Source organism: Oculina patagonica, chromosome 1 (genome assembly GCF_052425735.1).
Source record: "Oculina patagonica isolate OP01 chromosome 1, crgOcupat, whole genome shotgun sequence".
Taxonomy (NCBI): domain Eukaryota; kingdom Metazoa; phylum Cnidaria; class Anthozoa; order Scleractinia; family Oculinidae; genus Oculina; species Oculina patagonica.
The window spans coordinates 4,772,880-4,788,991 of record NC_135758.1 but is presented as its reverse complement, the minus strand read 5'-3'; the positions used below and the strand labels follow the sequence as shown (position 1 = coordinate 4,788,991).

Sequence of the window (16,112 nt, the reverse complement as noted above, 5' to 3'; positions counted from 1 at the left end):
TAGAATTGGGGCTGCCACAACCTCTGCTTCGGTGGGCCTTCCCCCTTGGCTAATAAAAACACTTGGGCGGTGGTCCTCTAACTGCTACGAAAGATATGTTCAGTGCCCACACTCCCTTCTTTCCGGGGTTTCTCGTCAGTTGTTAAGCGATACCTTTAATTAGTTTATTAACTACCTATTTTAAGGGTTAAGGTTATTTCGTCTATGGGGAATACACTTTGTGTATTTGTGGGGATGAAGTGCTCCCATACAGGCACTCTTGGCCCCATAGACTCAGATTTGGTGGGTTGCCATGGTAACCATGAGTCTAAACTCCCTTAGGACTAGGAACCTCTTTCAGGGTATTGTGACCTGCAGCCCTGAAAGGGAGTAAGGACCTCTTTCGGGGTATTGTGACTGCAGCCCCGAAGAGGATTAGGAACCTCTCCCAGGGGTTTGTGACCTGCATCCCCGGAGAGGAGGGGGCTTTCATCCCCCTTACCAAGCCAGATTAGTGATTCATTTATTGATGGCTTTTTGTTCCACTGGAGTACTTCATTCCCAACCCCTTACCCCACATCATTGTTGTGTTCTCGTTTCTCATGGGTTGGGAGCATTAAAGACCAATTTATGTCCTCATAAATTTAAGTTAATGGGACAACCATGAGTGATTGCATGCTGGTTGTGTGACATGCTATAAGCTAGAGGATAGGGTTTCACAGTCCAAAGTGTAGGGTTATCACATGCTTAAGTAATGGAACTGTTGGCTGAGCCAATCAGAATTGGCTGGTATTTTACTGTCAATCGATCACAAGGCATCGAACACGAGTTAAGCGTGTTCATTCATTCCTGTGCTGCGAGCAAGCAAACTGTATTTAATATCTGTCTTCTTCTACGACGTGGTTTTTTCCCTCCCACCCACCCTATGGTTTAAACATGTCACACAAATTAAAAATATATATTCAAAATAAATAAGATATATATATATATATATCTCAGAGAATTCGCAGAAACCTGGCTGCCAGGTTTTCGCTTGAACTCGGGCGCAGCCCGAGTTCAAGCCTAGCCAGCAACCTTAACTTGAGGGGGCTTGACGTCAACCGTGGTATGGGGACCTTGCCCAGGCCTTGGGCTTTCTGCTGGTGTCCAGCTGGGGGGTAGCCGTCAAAAGCTGGGGGGAGGGGAGGGTGTCACTTTTGACCGCTGGGCCTAGCTTGCTTCATGCCCCTTTGAGAAATTTTGTGTGAACTTGGAATGCACCTGTGTAGTCTGTGAATATTTTGAATGACACCGGTGCAGGCTTCCCTGTGTAGAAGGCACCCGTCCGGTGTTGCAGCTGCCAGCTGGGCTCCTGGGGTGACAACCTCCTAGCCTGGGGGGAGGCCTGGGGAATTTTACTAGCCCCGGGCTGTTTTGGACCTTGGGCGCCAGGTTCTTGGAAAATCGAACAGATATTGGGGGCCCAAAAGCTACCGACTGGTGCCCCCAACTCCCGGGCTGCACTTTGGCTGCATGTCTGGGCCCCCGGCTAGTGGATTTGGCTTCCCGGAGCGTTTCTGGGCCTGATAATTATTGAGGGCCCAAAAGCTACCGACTGGTGCCCCCAACTCCCGGGCTGCACTTTGGCTGCATGTCTGGGCCCCCGGCTAGTGGATTTGGCTTCCCGGAGCGTTTCTGGGCCTGATAATTATTGGGGGCCCAAAAGCTACCGACTGGTGCCCCCAACTCCCGGGCTGCACTTTGGCTGCATGTCTGGGCCCCCGGCTAGTGGATTTGGCTTCCCGGAGCGTTTCTGGGCCTGATATCTCAGAGAATTCGCAGAAACCTGGCTGCCAGGTTTTCGCTTGAACTCGGGCGCAGCCCGAGTTCAAGCCTAGCCAGCAACCTTAACTTGAGGGGGCTTGACGTCAACCGTGGTATGGGGACCTTGCCCAGGCCTTGGGCTTTCTGCTGGTGTCCAGCTGGGGGGTAGCCGTCAAAAGCTGGGGGGAGGGGAGGGTGTCACTTTTGACCGCTGGGCCTAGCTTGCTTCATGCCCCTTTGAGAAATTTTGTGTGAACTTGGAATGCACCTGTGTAGTCTGTGAATATTTTGAATGACACCGGTGCAGGCTTCCCTGTGTAGAAGGCACCCGGCCGGTGTTGCAGCTGCCAGCTGGGCTCCTGGGGTGACAACCTCCTAGCCTGGGGGGTGGCCTGGGGGAATTTTACTAGCCCCGGGCTATTTTGGACCTTGGGCGCCAGGTTCTTGGAAAATCGAACAGATATTGGGGGCCCAAAAGCTACCGACTGGTGCCCCCAACTCCCGGGCTGCACTTTGGCTGCATGTCTGGGCCCCCGGCTAGTGGATTTGGCTTCCCGGAGCGTTTCTGGGCCTGATAATTATTGGGGGCCCAAAAGCTACCGACTGGTGCCCCCAACTCCCGGGCTGCACTTTGGCTGCATGTCTGGGCCCCCGGCTAGTGGATTTGGCTTCCCGGAGCGTTTCTGGGCCTGATATCTCAGAGAATTCGCAGAAACCTGGCTGCCAGGTTTTCGCTTGAACTCGGGCGCAGCCCGAGTTCAAGCCTAGCCAGCAACCTTAACTTGAGGGGGCTTGACGTCAACCGTGGTATGGGGACCTTGCCCAGGCCTTGGGTTTTCTGCTGGTGTCCAGCTGGGGGGTAGCCGTCAAAAGCTGGGGGGAGGGGAGGGTGTCACTTTTGACCGCTAGGCCTAGCTTGCTTCATGCCCCTTTGAGAAATTTTGTGTGAACTTGGAATGCACCTGTGTAGTCTGTGAATATTTTGAATGACACCGGTGCAGGCTTCCCTGTGTAGAAGGCACCCGGCCGGTGTTGCAGCTGCCAGCTGGGCTCCTGGGGTGACAACCTCCTAGCCTGGGGGGAGGCCTGGGGAATTTTACTAGCCCCGGGCTGTTTTGGACCTTGGGCGCCAGGTTCTTGGAAAATCGAACAGATATTGGGGGCCCAAAAGCTACCGACTGGTGCCCCCAACTCCCGGGCTGCACTTTGGCTGCATGTCTGGGCCCCCGGCTAGTGGATTTGGCTTCCCGGAGCGTTTCTGGGCCTGATAATTATTGAGGGCCCAAAAGCTACCGACTGGTGCCCCCAACTCCCGGGCTGCACTTTGGCTGCATGTCTGGGCCCCCGGCTAGTGGATTTGGCTTCCCGGAGCGTTTCTGGGCCTGATAATTATTGGGGGCCCAAAAGCTACCGACTGGTGCCCCGAACTCCCGGGCTGCACTTTGGCTGCATGTCTGGGCCCCCGGCTAGTGGATTTGGCTTCCCGGAGCGTTTCTGGGCCTGATAATTATTGGGGGCCCAAAAGCTACCGACTGGTGCCCCCAACTCCCGGGCTGCACTTTGGCTGCATGTCTGGGCCCCCGGCTAGTGGATTTGGCTTCCCGGAGCGTTTCTGGGCCTGATAATTATTGGGGGCCCAAAAGCTACCGACTGGTGCCCCCAACTCCCGGGCTGCACTTTGGCTGCATGTCTGGGCCCCCGGCTAGTGGATTTGGCTTCCCGGAGCGTTTCTGGGCCTGATAATTATTGGGGGCCCAAAAGCTACCGACTGGTGCCCCCAACTCCCGGGCTGCACTTTGGCTGCATGTCTGGGCCCCCGGCTAGTGGATTTGGCTTCCCGGAGCGTTTCTGGGCCTGATATCTCAGAGAATTCGCAGAAACCTGGCTGCCAGGTTTTCGCTTGAACTCGGGCGCAGCCCGAGTTCAAGCCTAGCCAGCAACCTTAACTTGAGGGGGCTTGACGTCAACCGTGGTATGGGGACCTTGCCCAGGCCTTGGGCTTTCTGCTGGTGTCCAGCTCGGGGGTAGCCGTCAAAAGCTGGGGGGAGGGGAGGGTGTCACTTTTGACCGCTGGGCCTAGCTTGCTTCATGCCCCTTTGAGAAATTTTGTGTGAACTTGGAATGCACCTGTGTAGTCTGTGAATATTTTGAATGACACCGGTGCAGTGCAGGCTTCCCTGTGTAGAAGGCACCCGGCCGGTGTTGCAGCTGCCAGCTGGGCTCCTGGGGTGACAACCTCCTAGCCTGGGGGGAGGCCTGGGGGAATTTTACTAGCCCCGGGCTATTTTGGACCTTGGGCGCCAGGTTCTTGGAAAATCGAACAGATATTGGGGGCCCAAAAGCTACCGACTGGTGCCCCCAACTCCCGGGCTGCACTTTGGCTGCATGTCTGGGCCCCCGGCTAGTGGATTTGGCTTCCCGGAGCGTTTCTGGGCCTGATATCTCAGAGAATTCGCAGAAACCTGGCTGCCAGGTTTTCGCTTGAACTCGGGCGCAGCCCGAGTTCAAGCCTAGCCAGCAACCTTAACTTGAGGGGGCTTGACGTCAACCGTGGTATGGGGACCTTGCCCAGGCCTTGGGCTTTCTGCTGGTGTCCAGCTGGGGGGTAGCCGTCAAAAGCTGGGGGGAGGGGAGGGTGTCACTTTTGACCGCTGGGCCTAGCTTGCTTCATGCCCCTTTGAGAAATTTTGTGTGAACTTGGAATGCACCTGTGTAGTCTGTGAATATTTTGAATGACACCGGTGCAGGCTTCCCTGTGTAGAAGGCACCCGGCCGGTGTTGCAGCTGCCAGCTGGGCTCCTGGGGTGACAACCTCCTAGCCTGGGGGGAGGCCTGGGGGAATTTTACTAGCCCCGGGCTGTTTTGGACCTTGGGCGCCAGGTTCTTGGAAAATCGAACAGATATTGGGGGCCCAAAAGCTACCGACTGGTGCCCCCAACTCCCGGGCTGCACTTTGGCTGCATGTCTGGGCCCCCGGCTAGTGGATTTGGCTTCCCGGAGCGTTTCTGGGCCTGATATCTCAGAGAATTCGCAGAAACCTGGCTGCCAGGTTTTCGCTTGAACTCGGGCGCAGCCCGAGTTCAAGCCTAGCCAGCAACCTTAACTTGAGGGAACTTGACGTCAACCGTGGTATGGGGACCTTGCCCAGGCCTTGGGCTTTCTGCTGGTGTCCAGCTGGGGGGTAGCCGTCAAAAGCTGGGGGGAGGGGAGGGTGTCACTTTTGACCGCTGGGCCTAGCTTGCTTCATGCCCCTTTGAGAAATTTTGTGTGAACTTGGAATGCACCTGTGTAGTCTGTGAATATTTTGAATGACACCGGTGCAGGCTTCCCTGTGTAGAAGGCACCCGGCCGGTGTTGCAGCTGCCAGCTGGGCTCCTGGGGTGACAACCTCCTAGCCTGGGGGGAGGCCTGGGGGAATTTTACTAGCCCCGGGCTATTTTGGACCTTGGGCGCCAGGTTCTTGGAAAATCGAACAGATATTGGGGGCCCAAAAGCTACCGACTGGTGCCCCCAACTCCCGGGCTGCACTTTGGCTGCATGTCTGGGCCCCCGGCTAGTGGATTTGGCTTCCCGGAGCGTTTCTGGGCCTGATATCTCAGAGAATTCGCAGAAACCTGGCTGCCAGGTTTTCGCTTGAACTCGGGCGCAGCCCGAGTTCAAGCCTAGCCAGCAACCTTAACTTGAGGGGGCTTGACGTCAACCGTGGTATGGGGACCTTGCCCAGGCCTTGGGCTTTCTGCTGGTGTCCAGCTGGGGGGTAGCCGTCAAAAGCTGGGGGGAGGGGAGGGTGTCACTTTTGACCGCTGGGCCTAGCTTGCTTCATGCCCCTTTGAGAAATTTTGTGTGAACTTGGAATGCACCTGTGTAGTCTGTGAATATTTTGAATGACACCGGTGCAGGCTTCCCTGTGTATAAGGCACCCGGCCGGTGTTGCAGCTGGGCTCCTGGGGTGACAACCTCCTAGCCTGGGGGGAGGCCTGGGGGAATTTTACTAGCCCCGGGCTGTTTTGGACCTTGGGCGCCAGGTTCTTGGAAAATCGAACAGATATATCTATGTATCTATACCTACTTAAGCTGCTGAGCTGGGCCTTTGGCCTCAATGCTACACAGCCAATGTATACGTATCTAATTTTCAGATACACAGCAGTATGTATTGAGATCTCTCTATACAAAATGTTACAGTTAGGAGTTATTTTTGTTACTGTTAGCAACCAAGGCTGTTAGTACTTATGCAGTTTATCTGCATCAAAGACACTGAACGAACTGATTAGCCTTGCCTAATCTCAAGGACTGCATAAATGTAGTACAGAGTTAGTCTATAATTTTGAATTGTTTAATTAAATTACACAAATAAACTTTGGGTTGGGATGAAGTGCTCCCATACAGGCACTCTTGGCCCCATAGACTCAGATTTGGTGGGTTGCCATGGTAACCATGAGTCTAAACTCCCTTAGGACTAGGAACCTCTTTCAGGGTATTGTGACCTGCAGCCCTGAGGGGGAGTAGGAACCTTTTCAGGGTATTGTGACCTGCAGCCCTGAAAGGGAGTAAGGACCTCTTTCGGGGTATTGTGACTGCAGCCCCGAAGAGGATTAGGAACCTCTCCCAGGGGTTTGTGACCTGCATCCCCGGAGAGGAGGGGGCTTTCACCCCCCTTACCAAGCCAGATTAGTGATTCATTTATTGATGGCTTTTTGTTCCACTGGAGTACTTCATTCCCAACCTCTTACCCCACATCATTGTTGTGTTCTCGTTTCTCATGGGTTGGGAGCATTAAAGCCAAAATTTGGACTTGTTTTTTTTTTTTTTTTTTTTTTTGCGAAATCGTTTCCATTTTTTTCTTGCTCCTTTTCCTTTCGTTTGTCTTGGCTTTGTTATTTCCACTACTTTCTACTGTATCCATCCTTCCTTTAGACCAAAAAAGTTTTGATAAAAACATTGGTAAACCCTGTCAAGAGGACCTCGATCTTTTACAGGTGTTTTGGCCTTTTTAAGCACCGATTTTGCACTAAAAAGTGATTGACTTTTTCTCGATTAGCTCTGTTAGGATGCGACCGATACGCAAAGTGAATAGTTCTTTGAAAAGGTCAAACCTAGCTCTATCAGATGCTTATCACCAAAATCTGCTGACTTTCAAATTGATGACGTCACAAGTGGTTCATTGACTGCTCCTCCAAATGTCGACAAAAGTCGACTTTAGCACTGAAAGAGTTAAGCAAAAGTACCCAGGATTGCTTTATCGCCGATTTTTGCTTGTTTCACATTGCTTTTGCTCCATAAATTGGATTTCAATGGAAAAAAACACAATTTGAATGGAATTACTCATTTCAATTAACCCTTTCAGTGCTGAATTTCTCCAAAAACTGTTTTTTTTTTTACCGTTAAACTGAATTTTTGATGCTACGATCCTGGATTTCCCTTAACTTTACTTAAAAAGCACTTTTCCACAATGCAGCAAGATTTTGAGGAAGATTCCATTAAAAAATGTACAAAAATGTACTTTGGTGCATGCGCATAAGCCAAAATTTGGACTTTTTTTTTTTTTTTTTTTTTGCGAAATCGTTTCCATTTTTTTTCTTGCTCCTTTTCCTTTCGTTTCTCTTGGCTTTGTTATTTCCACTTCTTTCTACTGTATTCGTCCTTTCCTTAGACCAAAAAAGTATTGATAAAAACATTGTTAAACCCTGTCAAGAGGACCTCGATCTTTTACAGGTGTTTTGGCCTTTTTAAGCACCGATTTTGCACTAAAAAGTGATTGACTTTTTCTCGATTAGCTCTGTTAGGATGCGACCGATACGCAAAGTGAATAGTTCTTTGAAAAGGTCAAACCTAGCTCTATCAGATGCTTATCACCAAAATCTGCTGACTTTCAAATTGATGACGTCACAAGTGGTTCATTGACTGCTCCTCCAAATGTCGACAAAAGTCGACTTTAGCACTGAAAGAGTTAAAGGAGAAGTTCACTCCAGAATGGTCATTTATTTTCTTTACGCCAATAAAAAGTTTATACAAAGATATGTTATTCACCAAAATTTCAGCCTCCAACGTGCGCTTTAACCCTACGAAATCTTTCTTTGAAGTAGCCCAAAACTCGACAACTGAACGCCGCCATTTTGGACCCTGGTAATGTATGCGTGACGTCAAAGAGCTCAAGCCTGAAGTTTAGCGGGAAAATTTAAATAGTCGAAACTCCTTGTTTCTTTGTAGTGGCGTTTGTTTGTCAAAATATAATTGAGGTACACAAATCATTTCGCCGTCTTTCAATATCTAAAAGAAAAATTACTCAATAAGAATGGGTAGCGACGAAAAATTACTGCCAAAGCGAACAGAAATATTTGTGTGTTCCGAAAACTATACGGGAGACTGCTTTGAAGAAGATCACAGATACAGTCTCCTACGTGAAAATACCCACACACACAAAAAAAGAAATAGCCAGACGCAATACCAACCAACGATGTGTTCATGTTATTTCACTTTTTAGTTGATTTCAGGGAGGACTTTTAATCAACCAGAGAAACTCTTCTTGATCAAATATAAGGTCGCAACTCCCAAAGTGAACTTTATGTCATTTTTGTAGTTGACTGACTGAGCTAGAAATGTTTGAATTATTTCATTTTAGATCAAGCAAAATTTTAACTTAACTTGTTACTTGTTTGTATCTTTTTCTCTGTCTTTTTCTCCTTCTATAATTATTTACATGTACAACCCAGTCATTGCATCCAAAATTTTTAACAACTTAGCCTGTTTTGTTATTTCTATTCTGAGAAGTGTTGTTGCCAATTTAAGTCAATTTTTGTTCATGCTGTAATTATTTGCCGTCGCCGTATTTGCTCGAGTAAACGCGGGTCACCGATTAAACTCCGGCTTCGTATTAATAAACGTCGGGTCAAAAATACTAACTTTTAAATAAACACCGGGGACGTTTGATCGAGGTCCCGGCGTTTATTTGCGGTCGAGCAAACAAGTAAATATATTCTCTTAAATAGCACTGCTACGACAAACTGGTACGGTTTGCTTCTTTGGTAATTTTTTTTATAATGTTCAAGGAAAGTCCGGCGTAAAATAACTAGGATGGATGCTGTAAACAAAATGAAAGAGCAATGTTCGCGTTCGTGTTGTCATGACTGACGCACTGTTGTTTATAAGAGTGAACGTTTATAACTGCGGAGGACGTTGGCGACATTGCCGTTTAAGGACTCATTGGTTGTTTATGTTCTGCAGTTCGGTTTGTAACAAATCTTGTTTGCAACATGCACATGCCGAATGCAATACTGTTACTTTGGTAAAAATCATCCTCGGAGACCCAGAGCAGTTTGTCGGCCGGGACGGCGAGAAAAATCGTGGTTCTCGGGAATGAAAAAATAACAGAAAATTGCACTCCGTTAATAAACACCGGACCCCGCCAAGTTTGAAATAAACGCTGGAGGTGTTTGATTTGAGAAAACACAGTAAGCAAAATGGCTAACCTCCATTCTTTCCTTATTCTTTCGCCTCCTTTCGCTTGCATGTCGTTTGAAGGGAGTTACAGAAGGAGATTTCTTGAAAATGGTTTATATTGCGTCTGGCTTTTTCTATCTTTTGTGGATATTTCCACGCAGGAGACTGCATCTCTGATCTACTTTGAAGCAGTCTTCCACATAGTTTTCGGAACACACAAATATTTTTGTCCGCTTTTGAGCAATTGTTCTTTTAAATATCGGAAGACGGTGAAAGTTGGAAGCTCTGTGTGAGCAAAATGGTGCTGCACAAACAGGCATTTTGACAAACAAAAGCCAATACAAAGAAGTAAGGAGTTTCGAGTATTTAAATTTCCCCGCCAAACTTCAGGCTGAGCTCTTTGACGTCACGCATACATTATACTAGTAATACGTGACTCGCAGGGCCTCGCGAAGCTCTGGGTTGGGGAGGGGGGGGGGGTGTTATAAATAAGGAGTGGATTATTTGAAGTTGAACATTTATTGAATTGTACATATTCAATTTTCCACAGTAGGCGGAAAGATATATTTGTTAGAAATTTCAACGGGCATGGCCGCGAAACCCTCGTTCCCAGGGTCTACTCCGCTTTGAAGATGGTGGCTTTTTCTGGTTCGTAAAGAGGTATAAAGCGTTGGGAAGCGCAGGCTATTTTCAAAATCATCGACAAATTATTGGATAGTCGCATTTTGGACATTTTTTTGATGGCATTAAAAAAAAGAAGAAGAACGAGCGGCAGGAGGATTCGAAGCCTCCGCCCGCGCGCCCCTGATGGCGATGAAAGATTTATAGCCTGAATAGGCGTTGAGGGAGTATTATGTGGAGATCAATGTTATTTTAATCCGAAAAGAAAAACGATAAAAACGAAAGGCTCAGAATTCGAACTCACAAAAAAAAAGAAAAAAAAAGAAAAAAAAAAAAAAAACCCTAGCCGGATTCGAACCCCCGACCTCAGTTCCGAAGATCTGATTTCAAGTTCGACGCCTTACCATTAGGCCACCAGCGCGCGGCGGCCGTGTGACGTCATTTCCGCCACACACCAAGCTTACAAATATATATATATATATATATATATATATATATAAACTCCACACGAGATTTCATCCCGCCTGATCCTTTTGAGGGACAAAATTATACACCCCGCTACGCTCGGCCTTCGGCCTCGCTTCGCGAGGAATTATATTACCAGCTCCAAGATGGCGGCGTTCAGTTGTCAAGTTTTGGGCTACTTCAAAGAAAGATTTCGTAGGGTTATCGCGCACGTTGGAGGCTGAAATTTTGGTAAATAACATATCTTTGTATAAACTTTTTATTGACGTAAAGAAAATAAATGGTCATTCTGGAGTGAACTTCTCCTTTAATCTAAACTTCGTTCAAAGATGCAGAGTCCCTTTTGCTCAAATGTATTGAGGGTAATTATCTCTGCTGCGGTCAGTTGAACTAATTTATCTGCCTCCTTTCGTGTGTAATAAATATCGTATATTCTGTTGGTGATGTAAGGTTCAAAGCATCTATTCACTATTAAATGTTGATTCAAGTGTGACATGGTATTTATTTCACCCCTCATGTCATGTTACTCGTGCCTGCTGGGGCAAGCACGTGGGAGGTTATTTCCCACCAAGAATGTCACGATATGTTTAAAAAAAAAAGAAATCGGATCATTTTATATGCTAACTTTCTCTACTAAATAACCTTAGAAGAAACTAATGCTTTTTAGTTTGGCTTAAAATCGTTTTAACCTAAAGGGCCGAGTAAGTCATTCCTGGTTTTGCGTACAATTTTAGTGATATTTTAAGGGAAAAAATATATAAAAAGATTGAAGTAACCCGAAACAAGATTTATAATTCTAAAAAAAACAGATTCTGCCTTTTTGCCAAAATCTCGTAACTCAATGCTATTCTGAGAACAATTACGATTGATCACAATTGTGAGTAATAGTGCCCTAAATAAACTATTTGATTCATGAATTATTGATAAGGGAGATTGCTCGATTTATGACAAGCCCACACAAAATTATTCCTAATTCAATGCAATTATTTTTTTTTTTGCCTTATACGGCTTTATATTTCTTCGAGAAAAGTTCTTGTTGGAACTTGCTTGATACGTGGTTACTATGGTGATTTAAGGGAGGTATGAGTAGTCAATGACCACTTAGACATTCAGTACGTGTGACATGTCTAGACTCTATACAGACAGACACATCGAGAAAACTGTATCAAAATGAACATTAAAACGGAAGAAGTTCAAAGACGGCGACCTCGATGAGAACTCTCGGCACATAATGTTCGTAACTTCTTCGCGAGTGTATAAAATTCACCGAACTGCAGTTGTACTCTAGTTATTTTTAAAGATTGCAAAGGCTATTTTTAACTGAGATTTCGTGTTGTTTATTGGCTTGGCGAAATTCTGATCATTTTTATTGCGACATACATCGGATAGGTGTCTCAAAATTTAATTCCTTTTCCCCGCTGTTGAAGCTAGCAAAGAGTTTGAAGCAGCAGTTTCTTTGTGACAAGATACCGCAGCGAAAATGTTAAATATTCATTTTATAAAAGATTTTACCTTTATAGATATCTTTACAAATATTTTCATTTATTATTATTTCTTTTGATTTAACTGGTTTCTTCGCTATATTTGATCGAGGATTGCTTTATTGTTTAATATTTTAACCCAACAGTTGTTATATTTTTAATATCTACAAAAATTTAAACGATTTCATTTTACAGTCATGCACCAGCTTGACATAAAAAAAAGATTAGGAAAGATGGCTGCTATTCGTTCTACCAAGTCAAAAAGGTCCCTATTCTTGTTTCTGATCTATGCTCTATTCTTTTCGTGACACGCGTGGTTGTGTATCGCGTGACCTGCGTGGCGTGACTAACAAGGTCAGCGCCACTCCTATGTTTGTGATGAAAACATTTATTGCTTCCTGTTGAAAACCCCTGAGTTGTGCAACACTTCGTCTTACGTGAACTCTTTGTTATGTTTTTTTTTTTATCGACTGACGTGTTTTACGAACGAGTTTTCTTAAGATATACAACTACAATTTTAAAAGCATGCTGCGTTTTCGAAATCGCTTCTGGCCATCAAATCCTTGTTGTTCAACAATAGTTATCCGTCTAAATCGACCATCCGATTTTTGCGTGCGAATTCTAAATCAGTTAACTTTGTTTCCTTTAGGAATGCTTTCCCTTCCGGTTGCCGATTTAAAAAGAGTCGTAAGTTCACGGGATTGCAAAATTCTTTACACTATTTTTATTTAATTTTTGTCTTAGTACTTCCTACGCAGAACACGAAAAGCCCCGCGAAAAAACTCAATTTCAAGTGAAACCGGTAATCCGACACAATGGCCAGGCTAAAAATACTCGTTTTGTTACGGGGGCAGGCGGTGGAGGTAAAACTGTGTGCTGTTGCTAATTTTATCTGAAACATTCACGCCCTGATGGGGCCATATCATCTGCATCGAAGAAGATTTCACAATCGAAGATTTTTCGCAGTTTTTGGCCAACACACCTATTCACCCGCATCCCGCCATCAGTTTCAAATTTATCCCGCATCCCGCCTTCATCATGGTTCCGCCATGCGCCAGTGCATTTTCATCCCGTATCCCGCATCCCGCCTCGACTATTATATTATCCTGCATCCCGCCAAGCTTTTGTGGAACACTCCAGAAACTTCGTAACCGGCTTATTACATGCATGACTTAATATGATAATTTGTGCTTTCTCAAAATTTGGAGAACCCCCCTAATGTGTCGTAGTTTCACTTTCCAAAGCAAGTTTCGCCGTGGTAAGTACAACTTAGCTTATATCGTATGGCCTCTAACTTAACCAGTTCAGAATTTTTAGTACGATTTGGTTGTCAAGACGCTTACAAAACAAAGCGACTCGCAAACTTTGGATTGTTACCATGGAAAGTGAAAGAATGAAATCGACCAATGCAAAATCGTGCAAACTTACATTATGAAGAGAGCTACTGACAGGCTTTGGTGTTTTGAAAATAGAATGAAGAATTACAACAGACCGAACACGATCAAGAGCAAGATTCGTGATTCTTCAAGAACTAGATTCTTCTTTAGTTACCTTATTTGTCTTCAGACCAAGTCGATCTTTCTATGACAGGAAGCTGAGATGCAAATTCGATAAATAAGTCGACAACAAAATGTAAATAACTTTGAAAGTACTGAACTGATCTGTTGGTATTTTACAAAAAATGGAGATAGAAAAGCATGTAAAACATTTTAGTATTTGATATTTCAATTGGTTTCGACTGTTTTTTGTTTGTTTTGTACAGTGTTTGTAATTTGGTTGTATTTGCTGGTTGTATTTCAATTTCAATTTGTATTTGTCTTTGTCTGGCGCTTGTCTTGCAGGGAAAGTCCCTCAGGGTTATTTCAGTTTATCACTTTTGGTTTCACTTTCATCAGGAGATAAGAAAATTGAACACGGTAAGTTTTTATATTCACTTCAAACCGTAAGATGTTCGTGACTGATAGCTCTGTATGTATAGCCCATGATAAATACTTAGAATTTTCACAACGCGAGATTTGCATGAATCGCGTGACTGATTTTCGTTGTTGTGTGAACGCAAACAGTGAGTCACGCGAGAAGGTCACGCGAATGAACGCTCACTGGAAGCAACTTTTGTCGATAAATAATTGGAACAATTCCTCTTGTTGACGCGTATTGGTTTGATTCTGTTGATCTAACAACAGTGGTGAGCGCAAATTAATTAATAGCAGGCTGAGATAATCGCGGTTATTTTCATTTCACACGCTGTTGAAGAACAGAGCAAGAAATGACAGTCACACTTCAGACACACGTTTGACTAAAATACAAATGCGCTCGTTCCTCGTGCGAGATGTGGCGGGTTTCTCCCTCAACTTTGCTGGAAATGGCGGATAATACATTGTATGTTTTTTCAATGTGATCTTCCAACGATTGTTAGGAAATGAAACGGCCACACCTGTGGCCAAAAGATCCCAAATTAGGAATGCTTTTTTTTTGTCCAAGCAAACAGAGCTAAAAAAAAAAAAGAAAACGAACGTTACTAACAACAAGCTTATGGAGCAAGGTACATAAAGGTTCTGACACTGATCTGGCATAGGCTCTTACCGAAAGTGCTCGTACAAAAAAAGTGCTAAAATAATGCTAATTTTTTTAAAAAGTGCTCGTGGGTTACATAAAAATGCTCACTTTTTTCCAATTTTTTTAAACATATAATATTAAATTTTTTCAGATTTTCAGTTACATTTTTCAACAACAACATGTAACGATCAATGTTTTTTCCATTAGTCCAACTGTGACCAGAATGCACACAATTTTCGCTGTTGATTTTTCAAGATTTGTTTTTCTTTTTTTCAGTTTCGGTTAGCTTTGTAGCTCGAGCGGCAATCCGCTTTAACCACGTAAAGGTTTCGATTTTTATGAAAGCAGGCATTCTTCTAACCAAATGTTTAATCTGCGGTCGTTTTTTAAAGATTATCCATTAGCAAATAAACTCGTGATGTCTGCTCTCTTTTTCCAAAGAGGAATCTTTGAATATTTTCAAACGACCCTCCTGTTAAAACAAGTTAATTTGAAGACCGACGCATGAATAAGAATAGTGTATAATATATCTGGCTTTATTCTCAATTTCCACATTTACGGTTTCGTAAACTATATTAAATGGTTCTCTTTTATCTCTCGCCCTCTGTATTCCCTTCAGGGTCGGCGTGTTTAGCGAGCAAATCAAGCTACCGATATTAATATGTTTCACAAACGCAGTTCAGTTTTAGGGAGTTAAAAGGCTTACATTTTATATTTCATGGCTTGTTTTTAATAATTCAAATACAAACAATCTTTTTGAAATTTAATGACCAGTATAACTTTTCTGTTGTCAAAAGACATATTATTTGTCATCGAACAGAACAGTTCGGTTTCCTGTCACAAGCGTCGACTCATTCCGGCCAGCCGTAAAGTATGCATTAAACTAAAACGCCTGTTGTAAAAGAAAGTGTCTTCTCCAAGACAAAATTAACATTTAAGATCATATCCTTCCCAATTGACTCTCGTTTAATTGTTGCAAGCAAAATACGATTATTTAATCGAGGTTTTCAAAAACAGACCCAAGACAAACCATTTAAGATCACTCCACTTACGAATGAACTTAAGTCTTTCCATTGTTGAGTGGAATTAGCCTGAAAATTACAAATTCTTTGCTCCAGAAGTGTAGATTATTAAAACCAACGAAGATTGAAGTATCATAACTACATGCAGTGTTGAACGCATGCGCTACAAGGTTGTACAGCAAATGACGTGACCCGCCGCGATTTTAATTGCCACTTTGTTTAAGAGAGCGGTGAAACAAACTCGTTCAGTTTTAATGTTGGCAATAACGGTTTCGTTTACGACACTTTTCATGTCGCTTTATTGCAATAGCTGGAGGGGTTCTTTACTAATTCGGTGTATTTCTGTTATAAGTTAAATGTATTCTTTTGCTTCTCCCCGGCACCGCAGTAAAGTTGGCGGCGTTTTGATATTGAAGCCGCGCTGCAGGACGGGTGGTCGAAAAGACGTGTTCCTCTTTTTTTTCTCATTGACCCGAAAATAATTAAAATACTTTGTCCGAGAATGAAGTAAATGCGCATTTTTAAAATGGTTTACTTTTTCCTATCATACTTTAAATGTATGCTGTTAACGTCTGTTATCAAGTTGATTTTTCCGTTGTATGAAATTAGGGCTTTCTAATTGAGCCGCCCTGAAATTTGTCGGACGCAAATGACTTGAAGGCCGACTACGAAAGAAAAAACTGCTTTCGCAGAACGGATCGTCGGTGTGTTAAAATTGGAACCAAATCATCAATCTGCAGGTTCAATC

At 44.5% G+C, this 16,112-nt stretch overlaps 3 protein-coding genes across 3 annotated transcripts in view; 2 read left to right on the top strand and 1 right to left on the bottom strand.

The window, feature by feature from the left end:
* The window catches only part of LOC144648597 (uncharacterized), a 701,885-nt gene that overhangs the window by 421,081 nt on the left and 264,692 nt on the right, over window positions 1-16,112 (bottom strand).
* The window catches only part of LOC144649639 (uncharacterized), a 187,879-nt gene that overhangs the window by 86,942 nt on the left and 84,825 nt on the right, over window positions 1-16,112 (top strand). The gene's annotated exons all lie outside the window — the stretch shown is intronic.
* Window positions 1-16,112, top strand: part of LOC144652372 (uncharacterized) — a 107,687-nt gene that overhangs the window by 30,359 nt on the left and 61,216 nt on the right. The window lies entirely within an intron of this gene.